The sequence below is a fragment of the Eschrichtius robustus genome, chromosome 9 (assembly GCF_028021215.1).
Source record: "Eschrichtius robustus isolate mEscRob2 chromosome 9, mEscRob2.pri, whole genome shotgun sequence".
Lineage (NCBI taxonomy): Eukaryota > Metazoa > Chordata > Mammalia > Artiodactyla > Eschrichtiidae > Eschrichtius > Eschrichtius robustus.
The window spans coordinates 58,108,162-58,125,377 of NC_090832.1; the positions used below are offsets into that span (position 1 = coordinate 58,108,162).

The following is a 17,216-nucleotide window of genomic DNA, read 5'->3' on the forward strand; positions in this document are numbered from 1 at the left end:
GGGGTGAAAAAATCACATTCTACTCTTCGCTTGATCCTGAAACACCTCCTCTATGCTCTGTTACCCTTTATGGGTGATGATGCAGATTATATATACATATATCACATCATAAAACAAGATACACTTGACTTGAAACCATTCTGGCATCAAAGCAGTGTTTAATGCTGCTCACTTATCTGCTCTTTTGACATAGGATAGACAAATCCTCTAAATAAGCCCAGCCCCCTTTTAAAGTGCAGCAAACCAGTACACCACTGGAAAACAACTAGGACAAATCAACAAAATCAGCGTTGCCAATAAGAACTGTGTGATTCATCTTGAACAAAGATCCTGAAGGGAAAAAAAAAAAATTGACAGAGTCACAGACTGCAATGGTGGTTTGAATTGCACCCTCACCTAGCAAAGAAAAAAACAATCTTTAGACATGCAAATAAACATTTTCTCCAAAAGTGAAAGGCAAATTTTGTAGAGATAGTTGAAGGTGAATGATTAAACAATTTTTGTAAAACCTGGAAAGCAGATTCATTTTTAGCAAGCTTTTTCTCTCGGTGCACATTAGGAAATTCAGAATGCATTTAGTATAAACAGATTTAAACGTAGTATGATTTGAAGTCTTAAATGTGCAGCTAAAATGTTTAATGCTTCCCAGTCTATATATGTCAAGTACTTTGAACTTACAGACAACCATCAACAAATAATCATTAGCAATTCGTCTGGTGGAAAAAAAAAGGAAAAGAAAGAAAAACATCTAGACTGTTCAATGTCTTAAAGACATGAATCTATTTTAGAAAGAGTTAAGTCTAATTGAGGCTGTTAAATAAATGGTAAGAAAATGTCTCAATTAAACTGTTTTGTTCTAAAGTTCAGCAGAATAGATTTTATTCTTTATTAGCTTAGTATTCTATTAACTTGTGTTAATCTGATTACAAAAAAAAAAAAAAAACCCTAACCACCCCTGCATAAAAGCCTGAGAAATTTAGTTATATTTACATAAAGTAATTTGAAGACTATTGACCAAAAAGGACATGTTAGAAAATAAATATTCCTTTATTCAAAACACCTTTGAATTCCAAATTCCAAACTTAATTTAAAAACTCAATACTTCAATAAAATTTGAGGAGTAGCAGTTCTAATATTTATTAGATATATATAATATTATATGTATAATACTCTAATAATATAGGGTATTTTAAAGGCATGAATTTTATAATGATTTTCAAATATATTCAACAAAACTAAAATATCAATTAACCCCATATTGAGTCTACTTTTAGTCATTAAATTCATTTCTTGTATATTATACTTAAGTTCATAAATTATTAATGTTTTATTTCTAAAACATTTAAGAAACTAATTTCAGAGTAGTTCAAAGTTCACTCAACTCCAGGTTTATTAATCTGTACCTTTAATAGGAGAATATTTCTAAGCAAAACAGGACAAACTTAGCCCCTGCCCACTTGTCTAAAATTAACTTAGATTTTAGGAATTGGTATTGGCGTGGTTTTATTTCCAAGAGTGTAAACTCCAAGAGGGTATTTTTGTCTGTTTTGCTCACTATTATATCTCTAGCATCTAGAATACTGTTGAGCACATGATGAGTACTAAAGTCTTTGTTGAATGTTGAATAAATATATTGTATTCCCAGCTCTACTCCTGGAGAGAGTCTGTTATTCTTTTCTCTGGAAGACAAAGGCTTGCAGGAGAGAAGTTCTGCAATTTGACTTTTTTCATATGGTCCAGACTTGTCTTGGTCTCAAAGTTAGTATTTTCTCCAGTAATTGCATGCTGTTATTTTCAGAAATAAGATTTTAGTATACGATGTTGCTTTTAATCACGTTGAATTGCAGGATCTTTTAGAATGCATGAAGTCACTTGGGTATACTTAAAGAAAAAAGCTCCTTGCTAAGCTTCCTCCTCAAGGAAGTTAACTGGCTAAGTGCAAATGTTCCAATTTATTCAGTGTAACCAGGAGACTGATGTGAGCTGGAAATTTTAAAAATGTTCCAAGGATTAGCATTTCAAAAAGACGTATTACTAAATCCTTTTTTTAACTCCTCATGCTCAATTTACTTTGAGAACATTTCTCAAACATTAGTAGAAATAAAATATTTCAAAAGATAAAATAAAGAAAATCACAAAGATTAGAAAGAGTCACTTTTTTTTTTTAGCATATCCACTGACAGAAGTTAATAAGTAAAACACTGCTTGGAGTTCATCTCCTTTGAGGCAATGTATTTCAGAACTCATATAAGAGAGATCACATTGCACATTTTGTGATCTATTACCGAAAAATAATCCATCATTTTTTATTTCCCAGAAACTATGTTTAGAGATACTGTATACATTCTTTAGCCTGACTTGTAGTCCTGGATCTCTGTTAGATGACACCTAAAATATGTTTCAGGAATGTCTTTACACTTACTGCTTCCTTTTAATCTTCTTAAAACTCTGTTTTGTGCTTTAAGAAAATTCATTCTCCTCGTTAAAAAATGCAAACGTTAACGAAATATGAGGTAGAAATTGAAAATACCCAAGCCTCAAAATTAATAACTATTAACAGGAAATGAACATGCTTCCTAATTTCTTTTACTCCGCATATACTAAAATGTGTGCGTTGTGTGTTCAGCCAGCCATGTATGCATATTTTTACAAAAATGTAATCATACCAAATATATTGTATACACACTATATTATGTACTATATTGTGTCTTTTTTGGCCTGACAACGTATCTTGTAAACCTTCCCATGTCATTACAAGCGGATAAATCTCATTTTGTAAAACAGCACCTACTATTTTATAACAATACTATAAAATATCAATATTTATTTAATACCAGACTGATATGTAAGTTCTTTTTTTCCCCTTCTTACAAGTGAACACTTTTTTTTTTAATATATATATTTTTAAATGTATTTATGTATTTATTTATGGCTGTGTTGCATCTTCGTTGCTGCACGCGGGCTTTCTCTAGTTGCGGCAAGTGGAGGTTACTCTTTGTTGCGGTGCATGGGCTTCTCATTGCAGTGGCTTCTCTTGCTGCAGAGCACGGGCTCCAGGCACGCGGGCTAGTTGTGGCTCACTGGCTCAGCAGTTGTGGCATGTGGGCTCAGTAGTTGTGGTGCACGGGCTTAGTTGCTCTGCAGCATGTGGGATCTTCCCGGACCAGGGCTCGAACCCGTGTCCCCTGCATTGGCAGGCGGATTCTTAACCACTGCGCCACCAGGGAAGTCCCACAAGTGAACACTCCTGCATTTAGATCTTTCTTGTGTGTTTCTGTAAGATGAGTTTTCTAGAAATGGAATTTCTGGGTCAAAGGGTGTATATAATAGCCAAATTTCTCTAGAAAAAGATGGTATCAATTGACTTTTTCACCAGTATGAATGAGAACATATTTCACTTCACATTTGCCAACATTAAGTATTTTTAATACTTGAAAATATTTTAGGTGATAAATATCTAATTTTAATTTGCATTTTAATTATTGCTAAAGTTACTGGGTAGTTAATGTGGTTTATTTCTTTGTGGATTATTTAAGTTGTTTATTTTCTAGTTTGGTTGTGAGATATATATATATATTGCCATAGAGATGGTTTGTGCCATGCTTAGTAAGACCTTCCTTATATACAAATATATACAACATAAATAGGTGGGAGAGTAGCCTCAAAATATTTAGCACTATCCCAACTTGAGTTTAGATTTATGCACTAAAATGGTAGAGATAGATGGATGATGGATAGATAAGAGATAATGCTATATATTCCATGCAACTGGTATGCCTATACTAGTATGTACAAACAATATCAATTCTGTACCTATGTTTTCTTTTATTTCTTTTATGGTTTAAATTTTTACATTTAAGTTTTTATCCACATGAAATGTATTTAGTATAAGGAGTGAGATAGGAACTATTAACCCGACCTCCCAAAAGGATAATTATTCTATTATCATTTATTAAATAATTCATTTTAATCCCGTGATATGAAATACATCTTTGTTTTGTATAAATTTTACAGATATTTCCGGGTGAGAGTGTTTCAGAAAGACAAAGCAGCAGCAAGGAGGCCAGTGTGGTGGGAGAGGTGTCAGCTAGAGCAAGAGGAGCAGGAAATGGGAGGACTCATGTCATGTAGGGCCTCCTGAGCCACTCTGCATCTGAAGAATTTTTTACTGATTTCCTTTGCTTTGTTGGTTTATTTGTTGATAGCTAGGAATTGGTATAGATTTTTAAAAATCTCCCAATTGATCTCATTCTTACTTGCTCACTTAATTGTCTTTTCTTTTCAGATCAATTTTGATCATTTATATTTTTAAAAAACACCTATTTTACCCAGGACTTTTCCCTAATTCATTAATATGGAAAGGTGCAAAGAAATCTCTTAACATTTGAAGTATTTCCCCTCAATTAATAGAATATTGCTTTTTTTCATTCCTATTTATGCTTTGCTTTCCCTTTTTTTCCCTTCATTGAGGTATCTAGTAACTTAGCTTTTTCAACAGGATTTTTTCATGAAGACAGCTCTTTGATTTATCTATGCCACTGCTTTCCTTTTTTTCTAATTTGTTAATTGATATTTTTATTTTAACAACTATTTTTCTCTGTATTCTTTGAGTATATTTTTATTTTCCTAATTTTTTGAGTTTGACATTTAAGGGATTCATTTTTATTGTTTTGTGTTTAATAAGTTAAATGTTTAATGCTTGGTATTTTCCTCTGAATACACTCTTAGCCATATCCTAGAGCTTTTGATTTATAATGTAGTATCTTTATTTCCTAGAAATTCTACAATTGTTTTGTTTTGATATTTTCTTCAATTATGTTTTTATATTTTCTTTGATCTAAGAATTGAATTGTGAGCCGAACAGAAATTATTTTTAAAAATTAAAAAAAAAAAGAAATGAATTGTGCAGGAGGAGAGAGGTTTGGTTTTATGTCTGGGTTTTTTTTAAATGTTTTCAGTTTTTCTTGGTTTCTTTTTTTTACTATAACCTCCTGCTTTATGGCTCTTTGTCAAAAATGTGGGGTTTTTTTACTGCTTTTATTTCTTAAATCTTTAGATTTTACATTTGTGGTCTGAGACTCTTAAAATTTTTAATAGGTACATTTACACTTAATAGTAAATCTGAACTTAATATTTAAAATTTATTCAAATACTTTTTCCCTGAACTGATAAAAATCATAGAATAAGCCAAAATCACTACTTTTCATTCATAAAATAAACTGAAATCACAACTTGGCTTTAATGGATTGATCCGATCAATGCAATCAAATTCATCCACCCAATCCAACTGAGCCCCAAAAATGTGTCAGGTATGGAAATGATTTTATGAATAAGAAAGTTGTAGGCGATTACCAAAAAAAAGAAGACAGAGGGCCACACACAAAGTCTGCTGAGAGAACACAGTAGGGAGAAATTAATTCTGAGAGAAGGATAAGTGAAGGCAGTAGGGAATCATCGCCTTTCCCTAACAGGGTCTCCAATATGTATTGCTCAACATGTCAGCCCACGACTGAGATCAGAAAAGACAAGGATTGCCTATATGTATATGCATGTATGTGTGTGTGTGTGTGTGTGTGTGTGTATATATATATATATATATAGTCTCAAAATATCATGAAATCTGTGCTGTAGATGTCACGGTTTGGATCATAAACCCATGAAATATCTCATTACACATCTTCCAATGACGATTTTCTGGCAAGACATACTAATCTATTTCTCAGATAATAGCAACCCCCTACCCTGCTTCAACCCACACGATTGAAAACGATATGTCTTAAGGGAATTTATATTTGAAAGTATGAATCTCCGAGGCCATACTAAAAGCTAGTGAGAAAAAAAAGACCATCAGAAAGGGAAAATAGGTTTTATAAAACAAAATGGGACATTTCTCTTATTATTAAAACATGCCAACATGCCATGGAACTCTAGGGATTGTGGTGCTCAGGTGCAGAACAGCGAGCCTTGATTTGGCAATGGAAAATTCCATGAAGGGTCCAGTAATATGTTATGCTTCATTAATATAAGAATTTTTACATTTATACTGTGATTTTCACCCTTCATTATCCTAAAATGCTTTATTAACTGAAGCTACTATGAAGAAAATCTCACCACCACCTTGGGAGAAGCTCCTTGTGATATGTTTTTAAATTAAAATATCAAAAACAATTTTGTTTAAGGAAGGAAGAACAAAATGATACCTAAATAGAAATTTCATAAATACCTAAAGCCAGCAAATCTTAGCACCATCACATTTTAAGTTTAGACTTATACAGAGTCATTTATTTGCACTGAGAGTTAGGACAAAGGGCAGGACTGAGGTGATGGTTTAAGAGTGGATTTGGACATCTACCCTGCTGCTTGGCAAAATCCTTGAGTGACAATCTCTGGAAGACCAGATGTAAAAATGCTACATGACACTTCATACAATCTCTGTATGAGCAGAGTGATACAGAGTGATGAGCAACTCTAGTCTGCCCATTCCCCCGCCCCTGAGAAGTATGATTTAATTCTCCCCAGCCCCCTTCTCTTCTACCAAAGTTTTCTCTGATGCTCCTCACAGAAGAAATGTGGATAGATTAACAGAGATAACAGCAGAGTCCTCTGCCTTCCCCTGGGCATGCTAGCAAAGGGGAGATCTCTCACCTCCAGCAGAAACATACACTCCATGAACTGAGGTTGCTCTTCCGTATTCTTGTTCGGAGCAGTCAGAGTTAGGGAGTCACACCAGTGCTCTTGGTTTAGGCTTCACTGAAGAATGCATAGGCTATTTCCCAAGGTGTCTTCCCTGGGATAGAAGAAGCAGCCTCAGCCATAACAGGTTGTCAGGGAAGCTGATGGCTGGTGGTTAGCAGTGGCAGGGGAAAGTGGTCAGAAGGAATGAGTTGAGTCTCCTTGCCCTGACAGGGTCACTGATCACATCACCTCTCCAGGCTTCTCCTTTGAAGCAGGATAATATATAAAATGCTTTTTAGAGAAAGCAAATGCAAATTTTTATTCATCAAAAAAGCAGATCAGACTTGATCTTAAAAGCCCTCTACTGCCACAGAACTCTAATTTTTCCAGACTTTGGGTGGGCTCTGTCCAGTGTGGTATCTAACACATACTTCCTCAGAACCAAAAACTATTTCCTATGTTGACTTTTCTAATAGTGTAGGGGTATGAGCTCTTAAGCTTATGAGTTGGGTGACCTTGGGCAAATTGCCTAATCACTTCTTGCCTACATGTCCCCACTTGTAAATGGGGAAAATAATCATACTTACTTCATAGGTTTACAAGGAAAGTGCTTAGAGTAGTAATTCACGTATGGAACGTACTTTACATAAACTGTTATTGTTAATGGTCAGGTTATACAAGGTATAATCAGATACACAGTTTTGAAAATACAAAGCAACAAACTATAAAAAATAATTACAAATCAAACTAACCACCCAGCAACGCTTTACAAATTTACATATTTAAAAGCAAGATGCCTGCCATTTTATTATAACCATTTCCCTTAATATAATGGGAGCCTTTTCTCCTATCATCATTAATATTTTCAACGATTTTATTACAGTCTTTCATATGAGGATATATTGTGATATAGTTAAATGCCCCTATTTAAGAAACAGACTGTTTCCAATCTACTATTTGAAAAACGCTAGGATAAATGCTCTTGTATACAAATATTGGACTAAATTATTGCTGTTTATTTCCTCAGGATATATTCTATGAATGAGATTTCTTGGTCAACAGAACTTATCATCCTCAGGGCTCTCTATACATAGCTCCCAATTGCTTTCCCAAAGGGCTGTCCTAATTTGGGGTGTGAGGGTCCTTATCAAACTGCACCCTATTCAGCATTGAATATTACCTTTACGTAATCTTTGTCAATTTGATAGATAAAAACTGTGTAAAACTAATATGTTAATTTGAATGTGTTTGCTTACAGTGAGATTAAACTTTGTCTTCTCATAGTTAAGTTTTGTATTTCTTCTGTAAATTATCTGTTCATGTTTTCTGACCACCTTTTTTTATTATAGTATTTATGTTTTACTATGTATTGTTTTATTATATAACCCGTGGTCATATTTCCATAAAGTTTTCCTCACAATTGCTATTCACTCTAACTTTTTTAAAAAAAATTAATTAATTAATTAATTTACATTTATGGCTGTGTTGGGTCTTCGTTTCTGTGCGAGGGCTTTCTCTAGTTGCGGCAAGTGGGGGCCACTCTTCATCGCGGTGCGCGGGCCTCTCACTATCGCGGCCTCTCTTGTTGCGGAGCACAGGCTCCAGATGCGCAGGCTCAGTAATTGTGGCTCACGGGCCCAGTTGCTCTGCGGCATGTGGGATCTTCCCAGACCAGGGCTCGAACCCGTGTCCCCTGCACTGGCAGGCAGACTCTCAACCACTGCGCCACCAGGGAAGCCCCACTCTTACTTTTGTTTCTAGTGATACTTCAGTTATTCAACAGGTATTTATTGAGTACCAACTATGTGCTGATCACTGCTCCCAGCTCTGGAGAAACAAGACAATATTTTCTACAAAGCAAATAGGATAGAGAAGTCCTTGATTTCACAGAACTTACAGTCTGGTCTGGGAAATAGATGTTAACCAAGAAAAGAAGTAAGTAAATAATATAATAAATAATATTATAAAAGTGATGTTCAAATGGCATGGGTCATTTTCACCTGCCAGAATACCACAATATAAGATATGTTATTCATTAATTATAAAGTCTAGGCAGTGTTTCTCAGAATAGAAAAACTAGAGGGGTTTTTCCTTGACAGTTTACAGGATAATAAATGCCTTCCTTTTCTTCCCAAAAGAGGGTTCTCAGCTCTAGCTGCACTTAGAAGCACCAGCCTTTTAAATTCCCATGCCTGCCCACCCCTCCTACCCCATGAATTGGTCTTGGGTGAGGGCTGGGCATTGCTATTTTTTTTAAGCTTGCCAGGCAAGTCTAATGTGAATTCAGTGTTGAGAATAAAGGGTTGAGGAAGCACTTACTAGTGCCTTCCTGCTCTCTCAGCTTGAATACAAAGAGACCAAGACCTGGCTTTTATGTTAAAACTAAAGGCACTAAACTAGGTCACCTTGCGACAGTGCTGAGAGACACAACTCTCCTCATTCCTGAGTGAAATCCAGATGACTGGAAATCAGTCCTCAAACCATCTGCTAATAGTTAAAGGGAAAGACTTTGAGAGTATGACTAATCCCATAACTGAAGATAAAACTAAGAGACGTACGGGGCAGTGTGAAGGGAAAACTGAACAGCGAGGAGAGGTAATATATACAGCACAGAAGGCTGTATTAGTCAGGATAGAAGTATATTACAGCATGATAACTAGAAATCCTAACTTTCAGTGGTTAAAAACCATAGAAGCTTATTTCTTGCTCGGGGTAAATTTCCTGCAAGAGTTGGCAAGGAGCTCTACTTCATAGTCACACTTAGAATTTTAGGCTAACACATGAATTTAAATGCAAAGAAATAAACGAAAATGAAAATCAAAGTACCATCTCTTTCCAAGTTGGGCCGATGCCAATAAGATTACTGCTTTTTGCTCTACATTCTCAAAAAGAAAGGTAGCTTGTTGCTACTCTGGTACCTGAGTTGAAGTGCTCCTTATTTATTATTGTTAACGGTCAGATTATACCTCAAGGCAAAACTGGGCTTATTATTTCCTATCCAAAGCTGAATTTGGCAAGGGTAAATAAAGCTGAGTTAATCAACTTTTTATATACGTTGCCCCTTCTCATCAGGGCTATGGTTTAAGAATTTACCCCTTCAATTAGCAACTCCTTGTCACATCTGGATGGCTGTAAGAGTGGTTGGTGGATGGAATTAAGAAAGAACATGAAGGCACAAAGCCATTTACTCCTCCTACATAGTTCTTGACAATCATGAATAATGAAGTGGCATGGAGTGTGTATTCTATTTTTCTAAACTGCTACTGTGTAGTGTATTATGTGGAAAAGACCAGACCCAACGAACTGTGTCACTCCTCCAAAAGAAAACATCAGGTAATACTGAAGAACATAGTTTTTAATATCATCATCTGATCTATGCTGACTCAAGTGGATGGTGTTGTATGGGGCATTAGTTCAACTGATTGAATGCCATGTTCCTGAAAAATCAGTCAAGACCGTGATCCAGAGAAACCTCTTCCCCAAATCCATATGTGACTATCCACCCTTTGGAAATAAGAGCGGATGATATGAAAGAGGTTGGGTAGATTACTTCAAATACTTCCCCATTATCAGGAAAGGAAGTCAGAGTATGGACCTCTTCTAACTTTAAAAGCAACACTCCAGGAATAAAACAGTAGTCTTTCCCCAACTCCCACTGTGTTCTTGAAATACTCTGCGTGAAAAAATTTACTACTGAGGAATTTAAGACTATGTGGAAATGGGTTTAGGGAATTGATGACATGAGGGGACCTGTGAAAGCCCTATAAATATTTTTACATTAGCCAAAATTAATATAGTGGATTAAACAGAATAGCAAGAACACACTGTATATCTTTCAACGAATAATAACTAACACTCTACAATTAATTTCCATTTTCTTTACCTTCCTTGCTGGAGTTATTTCAGGATATTCTGTCCCATTGTCTTATTGAGAAACTTATAATTGTCTTTGTTTTGTAGCAGCTTATAAAGTATACTGAAGAGGAGCCTGGACCCTCATAAAAAGTTCAACGTCTTTCTGCTCTTATGACCTACATTGTTGAGTTCTGCTTCCAGAAATCCAAGAAAACCAAAAGAATTTGTATACTGGACATATTGAGATGAAGGGGAAAAAAGCAGCAACAACAAAATTGTGGGCAATCTTGTAAGTTTTTCAATGGATTACAGAGGAGTAGATCTTATCAAGGCCTAAACCCTCCCCTGGAACATGCCAAAAGACCAGGAGACAAAGTTATTCAGGATTAGCTTCACCCATAAACCTAACCAATCGCAGCATATTTTACCTGCTTCCTACCTAACAGAGAAGGCTTAAGGCTATTTGCCTCATCTTCCTATACCTGTCTTAAGGCAACACTGCAAAACCCTCTACCATGCAGGGCTGGCTACCATTGTTTTATCTATCTCTATGTTAGAGAGATGAAAAAAATTCACTTCCTACAGTGTGGTGTTAGGTGCTTCCACAAGTGATGGACTAATCAATCTCTGTTTTTAACTTCTGCTTTAACCAAGAAATAAATATATGAACAAAAAGGAAAAAAAGAAAAAAAAGGAAAAATTACCGTCCGCTACCGAATGAATTGTGTCCCCCCAAGTTGAAATTCTTTCTCTCTCAATCTCTCTCCACTTGTCACGTGAGCACACAGCAAGAAGATGGCCATCTACAAGCCAGGAAGAAAGCCTTCACCAGGAATCAAACCAGCACCTTGATACTGGACTTCCCAGCCTCCAAAACTGTGAGAAATAAAGTTCTGTTGCTTAAGCCACCCAGTCTATGTTTTTGTTTTTTTAAAATGACAACTCAAGCAGACTCTCCCAGAATGATGATGTATCTTTCATAAATCTGTGGATAATTCTAGTATGTTTCTAAGGGTTATCATTTTTTTCTTCTTATTCAGAACCTGGGGCACGATACTGTGATATTGAGGAGAAGCAACAGAACTATCCTCCCCTCATGATTTCTCCCCTGCACCTCCCCTGGGGCTCCTTTTCTCTCCCAAGTCTCACCCAATTTTCTGCCACAAAATTGCTTCAACATCCACATCTCCTAAAACTGAAATTCTCCATTTGAGGAGGCACTTTTTAAAAAAATTATTTATTTATTTATGGCTGTGTTGGGTCTTTGTTTCTGTGCGAGGGCTTCCTCTAGCTGCGGCAAGCAGGGGCCACTCTTCATCGCGGTGCCCGGGCCTCTCACTGTCGCGGCCTCTCTTGTTGCGGAGCACAGGCTCCAGACGCGCAGGCTCAGTAATTGTGGCTCACGGGCCCAGTTGCTCCGAGGCATGTGGGATCTTCCCAGACCAGGGCTTGAACCCGTGTCCCCTGCATTGGCAGGCAGATTCTCAACCACTGCGCCACCAGGGAAGCCCATTGAGGAGGCACTTTTTGAACCCAATTTTCAAGAGAAAGAAACTTGTATGGGGACAGACTAACTTAAGAAATTTCAACTCAAAAATCTGTTATGGTATTTTTTTGTATTATACATATGGTGCTATACATTAATAAGGTAAAATTTAATCTAACAGTATTTTCCTCAGATGGAAGCATTTGCTCTTTCCCTAACTTTAAGTAGACTTCAAAATTATGACTGATTCCTTTTTAATGTTATGTTTGAGAGGGTGAGGGCATAGAAATGATCTCACATTTTGATTTTAGAAGAAAAATTATTATTTTGTGTAGAAAGCCCTGTAGCCTGCATATCCAAGGCTTTCTCAGACACAATCTGATGAACATGAACATGTTAAAGATATGATCTCCTTTGAGGCTGAACCTTGTTACTGACCCTAGAGAGAAACGGACTATTTTAGGATACCCTTATGTGGTTCTGAGCTATGCTGCTACACTAACCTTGGTGGCTTAATTCTTCCTCTTCAAAGGAGAATTGGGGCCTCAAAGGAGAATTGAGGACTTCAGTGTTGCCCTCACACTTCGTGGGTTCCTTGGGGTATACTATCCAAGCTGGACCTGTAATGGAATTCCTAGGGAAGCTTAGAGAAAGTCTGAAGCATGAGTTGGAGGCTCACAAAATTTAAAAATGCATTTATTGAAGACCTACTGTGTTTCCCTCACTATTTTTCTTCCCTTCTCTACTTGCAGGTAAATGCTCAGTTTATCAATTCATAGCTTCAGTTTTCTTCAAAGGCAAATATTTTAATGAAATGATTTTGGTATTCTTCCTCTTCTAATAAGAAAAGGCAACACAATTTGAAACCTCTAATCCCCTTGCAAGAATCTAAGAAAATACTCAACTTATAAATCAACATTACTGCTAATCATTTCAAACTTTAAGGACTACCATTATGTTTGCTTCTGCATCTTCCTTTATGATTGTTTTCCATGTGTTTAAAGTGTTAATGACATTCATTGCTTTTGAGATTTATCAGATTAGCACCACCATAACAGTTTATGGTGTTACATTTTATACGATTCACTTAATATAATTTTAATTATCACTGAAAAATGGCTTCTAGTCATAAAAGTGCTTTAAAAATTACAAGCTAAACCCACCCTAACTTAAAAGTCAGGGCTTGTGCTGTTAATAATTATTTTATAAAAGGAGAACATCACATGGCACAGTAGTTCGAAATTGAAATATTCATATTTTAAATAATAAAATACATTTAGAAATATAAAACTGCCAAATAAAATGGGTTCTTTGTGATAATGCTTTACGGCATTGTAGAAAATTACCGGTATGACAATTACAGGTTATTAGCAATGTGTATTATTTCAAGAAACAAGATTTAGTTTGGAATCTTGGCATTCAATCTCTATATGGTGCTTCCAAAATATTATAACATGATGGTGAAAACAGTGCAAGAATCAATTCTATGCTAAGCATTACGAGGATTGTACTTGCATAAAAGTTATACCTAATTTTGAATCGCCTACAAATAGAAACTCAATAAAAGCTTTAAATATTGACTCTGAGGAAACAATATTGCTAAGGATCTCCAAAAGATTTTGCCAATTTTTTAAATTCTAGAAGCTCATTTCAGAGGATATTATAAACAAAAGTATCAACTCTTTATTCCAATCAAAACCACTATATAAAATGGACATTTATTATTTCACATAACTGCTTCGACCTCCCTAAACTTGCTCTAGGATTACCTCTCTAATTTTCCTTAAATTACTTCCCCTACCTCTTACTAGTATGTTTTCCATTTCTCAATAACCCCCTATTACCCACCTCAATTTGCATTAGGTCTTATATTAATTTCAAGACTTTGTTCAAGTCTTGAACAAAACAAAACAAAAACAAAACAAAAACCCTCAAGATTACATATAATTCCTGTCTAGGGTTAGACAGTGCTGAGTCCTGAAAGGTTGGACAACAATGGCAGGGATTGAGGACATTAGTAACTTAGAATGTGAGATCGTGGGTCCAAAGGAAGATATGAAATTTGGAGATGAGCTAATCAAGGGGAAAGAACAGATAGGACCAAAATATGACTAGTCAAAGGTTCTAGACCTTACCTGAAATTCAAGACATCCATTCAAGCCGGGTGTTTGGCGACAGCAAAAGAGCGGGAAGACAAGTAGCCAGCATTTGAAAATCTGGGAACAGACATTGGAAAACCAGCTCTGGGAAGGTGGTTTAACAACAGAAAATTCACTCTCCTGGAGGTCTAGGGCAGGGATGGGGTGGCAGGTAGGGAGGGACTCATCCACAGAAGCCCCGTGGAAGCTTTATTATTGGGGACTTGAGGCATAAGAATTTACTTCCGGATTCACAAAACAGGAACTCAGATAACAGGTGGGGTACTGAGGCCAGAGTGGAGGCAAATACCCTAAGAACCAGAGTGGCCTAAGGCCTCAGGCAGGAGTCATCCTACACTGGGAGTTGGCAGCCTCAGCCATAAACCGGAGAAAAGTTTTCCTTAGCCCACTGAAGAGTTGACTCCCCACCAAAAAATAAGGACATAGAAACAAAAATTGCCATGCAATTTCAGAAGACCCCTGTCATTTCTGAAGTTCATCTGTGGATCCTTCGGTGGTACATGGATCCCTTTCACAACAACTGGGTCTCAAGCTATGAGGTTGAAGCCTAGAAGACCATTGCCCTCCTTCCCTATGGAGCTTTCCACCTGCCCTAGCCTTGACTTCTGAACTCCCGTAGTAATTATTGTTTCCCTCACTTATTCAACATTTAGAATATGCTACCAGTGTATAGTTTTTTAAATATATTCATGTTGATGAACTCCCTTTCCTCTGAAGTCCGAGACGATGTTTTAAATCTCTTTGCCCTTTATTTCCCAGGAGGCTGGCACACTGGGTATTGATAATTGTTTGCAGATGATGGTGAGATTATAAGACAGGATGGGGAGAATTGGCAAATACATTGCCTTTGAAAATTCAAAATGTTCAACAACTTTGAGGGAAAGGGGTAAATGTATTTACCTTGAAAACTGGATATTGCTCCAGTGAGCTTCCAAATATCAGAAACACAGCTGTTCAGATTAACCAGATAAACTTTAAGTCATTGCCAAGAGAATCTCACAGTTCTCAGTATTATGAGAGAGGGAGGAGGAGAGAGAGAAAGGGTGCAGTATGATTAACTTAAAATTATTTAAATGAGTAGAATTTTTATAGTCATCTTTCAAACACATAGAAAAAGTGATTAAACACATTGAAAAGGGAAAATTTTAAGAGGCTTTAAAAGTGTATGATTAAGATGAAATGAATGGAAAGAAGAAAAAGGAAATGAGGCTCAAAATCAGGAAAGATTTTGGTAGCAGAGCCATTATCCTGAAGTATATAGAAGCGGAGAGCAGGATTAAAGATACTGTGAATAGACAAAACTTTTCATTGCCCCAGAGAACAGACTAGATTTCTGAGTTAATCTTTTCCCATCCAACTAGTGAGATGCTTTGTGAACTAATTGGTACTATTGTGGTTCTGAAACACCTTGCTCTCATTTTGCTTGTAAGAGTGTCTGAAAGAATTGATGGTTTTCTATCTCAGGACCATATCTTCTTTTCTTTTGTGCTGGTGGCACCTCATATACTCACATTCATTCAACAAGCACACACGCACATGCACACACACACACACACACACACAGCAGGAAGAGGAGTAATCTGTGTTCCATGTAGCTTCAAGATATGAACTTAGAGATACCTTATTTGCAACTTCTTGAGTACTGTCATGACTTACTTATGAGTCCTATTGATACTAAATGAAAAGACAAAGTCACCAGCCCCATAGTTAAGTTGTCTCACCAGTTGGCCTCAGTGACTGACGTATGTGTGCCCGGAGTACCGCTTGTGGACATGGAAGCTTCACTCACCTCATTTCCCCAACTGGGAAGGGGCAAATGTGTGACAATGGTAAGTTACTAAGGGCAAAGGGGAACAGGAGACACACTTGTAAAATGTACTGAAGTGTTACATAGTTGTATAATGTAGGCTGCAAGCAGCAGTCAAGGTAGATCTTAGAATGTAAATTCACAGGCTATTATGCTGGAAGGAACCTTGGGGCTCTCCCAGAACACCCTAACTTGCCCTCCTTAGATGAAGAATTTGAGGCCCAGTGAAGCAAAATCATTTGCCTGGGGTCACATGCCCTGGTCAGCAATGGTGAGTTGACTAACATTACAAACTTTTGGAGCCAAGGCTCTGAGTGACATGGTGTTAAAGGCAGTTTGCTAGCCAATCCCTGTAAAGATTTTCATGTAGAAAACAAGGGCAAGACTTTATGCAGGAATAATGGAAATATATGCTGGCTGCCAATACTTTTTTAAAACCCCTTTCAATTATATAGATATGCATTCTTCTTGGTAGTGACATCTTCAAAGAAGAGAGAGTATCACATAACGGTACATAAACTGAATAAGTACTATCGTCTTCACTCAAATCTCTCACTTAGCAACAGTGGCCCTACTAATTGAACTCAGCAGCTTTGCTCTGCTCAGGGGAAGCCCCTGCAAATGCACGCTGCTTCCTGGTTTAAAATGCCACTTGCCCTCATTTCATTCCATTAGTCTCCTAAGCTCACATATATTCATTCATTCATTCACCCTCTCATTCAATAAACATTGTGTGTCTATGATGTTCCAGACACCATCCTACGTTATAGGAATAAGGAAGGTGACAAAATAGAAAAATCCCTTTCATCATTGGACTTAAATTCTGGTGGATACAATAAAATAGACAGAATATCACATGACTTTTATGAGGATGCACATTTACAGTTTAAACTATCTCTTACAAAAGGAAAGATTCACCTAAATGATTTTCTGCTGCCTTTTTTAGCCTTGTCATTTTATACCTGTCAGAGTAATTGCTAGATATTAGAAGTGTAATCATAACTGAGAATTTAAACATCCCCTATATTACAAACTCCCATTCAAAGAGCAAAACCATAATATCCAAATATGGTGCTTTTTCTCTTTTTTCACTGGGCAGTCCCATTTATATTTTCTATAAAGAATCACCATTTCTGCCTCTCACCTCAGAATAATAAATTATTTTAGGGAAAAGTGTAAAAAATTTTATTCAGCTATCTAGGAACCAGCCAATCCTAGCCAAGTTCAGGGTGAT

The 17,216-nt window shown here is 36.6% G+C and overlaps 1 long non-coding RNA gene across 1 annotated transcript in view; it reads right to left on the minus strand.

The window, feature by feature from the left end:
• Positions 1-205: 205 nt before the first annotated feature.
• Positions 206-17,216, minus strand: part of LOC137769329 (uncharacterized) — a 379,176-nt gene continuing 362,165 nt past the window's right edge. The window contains exon 7 of the long non-coding RNA XR_011074947.1: positions 206-330. This is a non-coding gene — a long non-coding RNA (uncharacterized lncRNA). The remainder of the gene's footprint in view (positions 331-17,216) is intronic.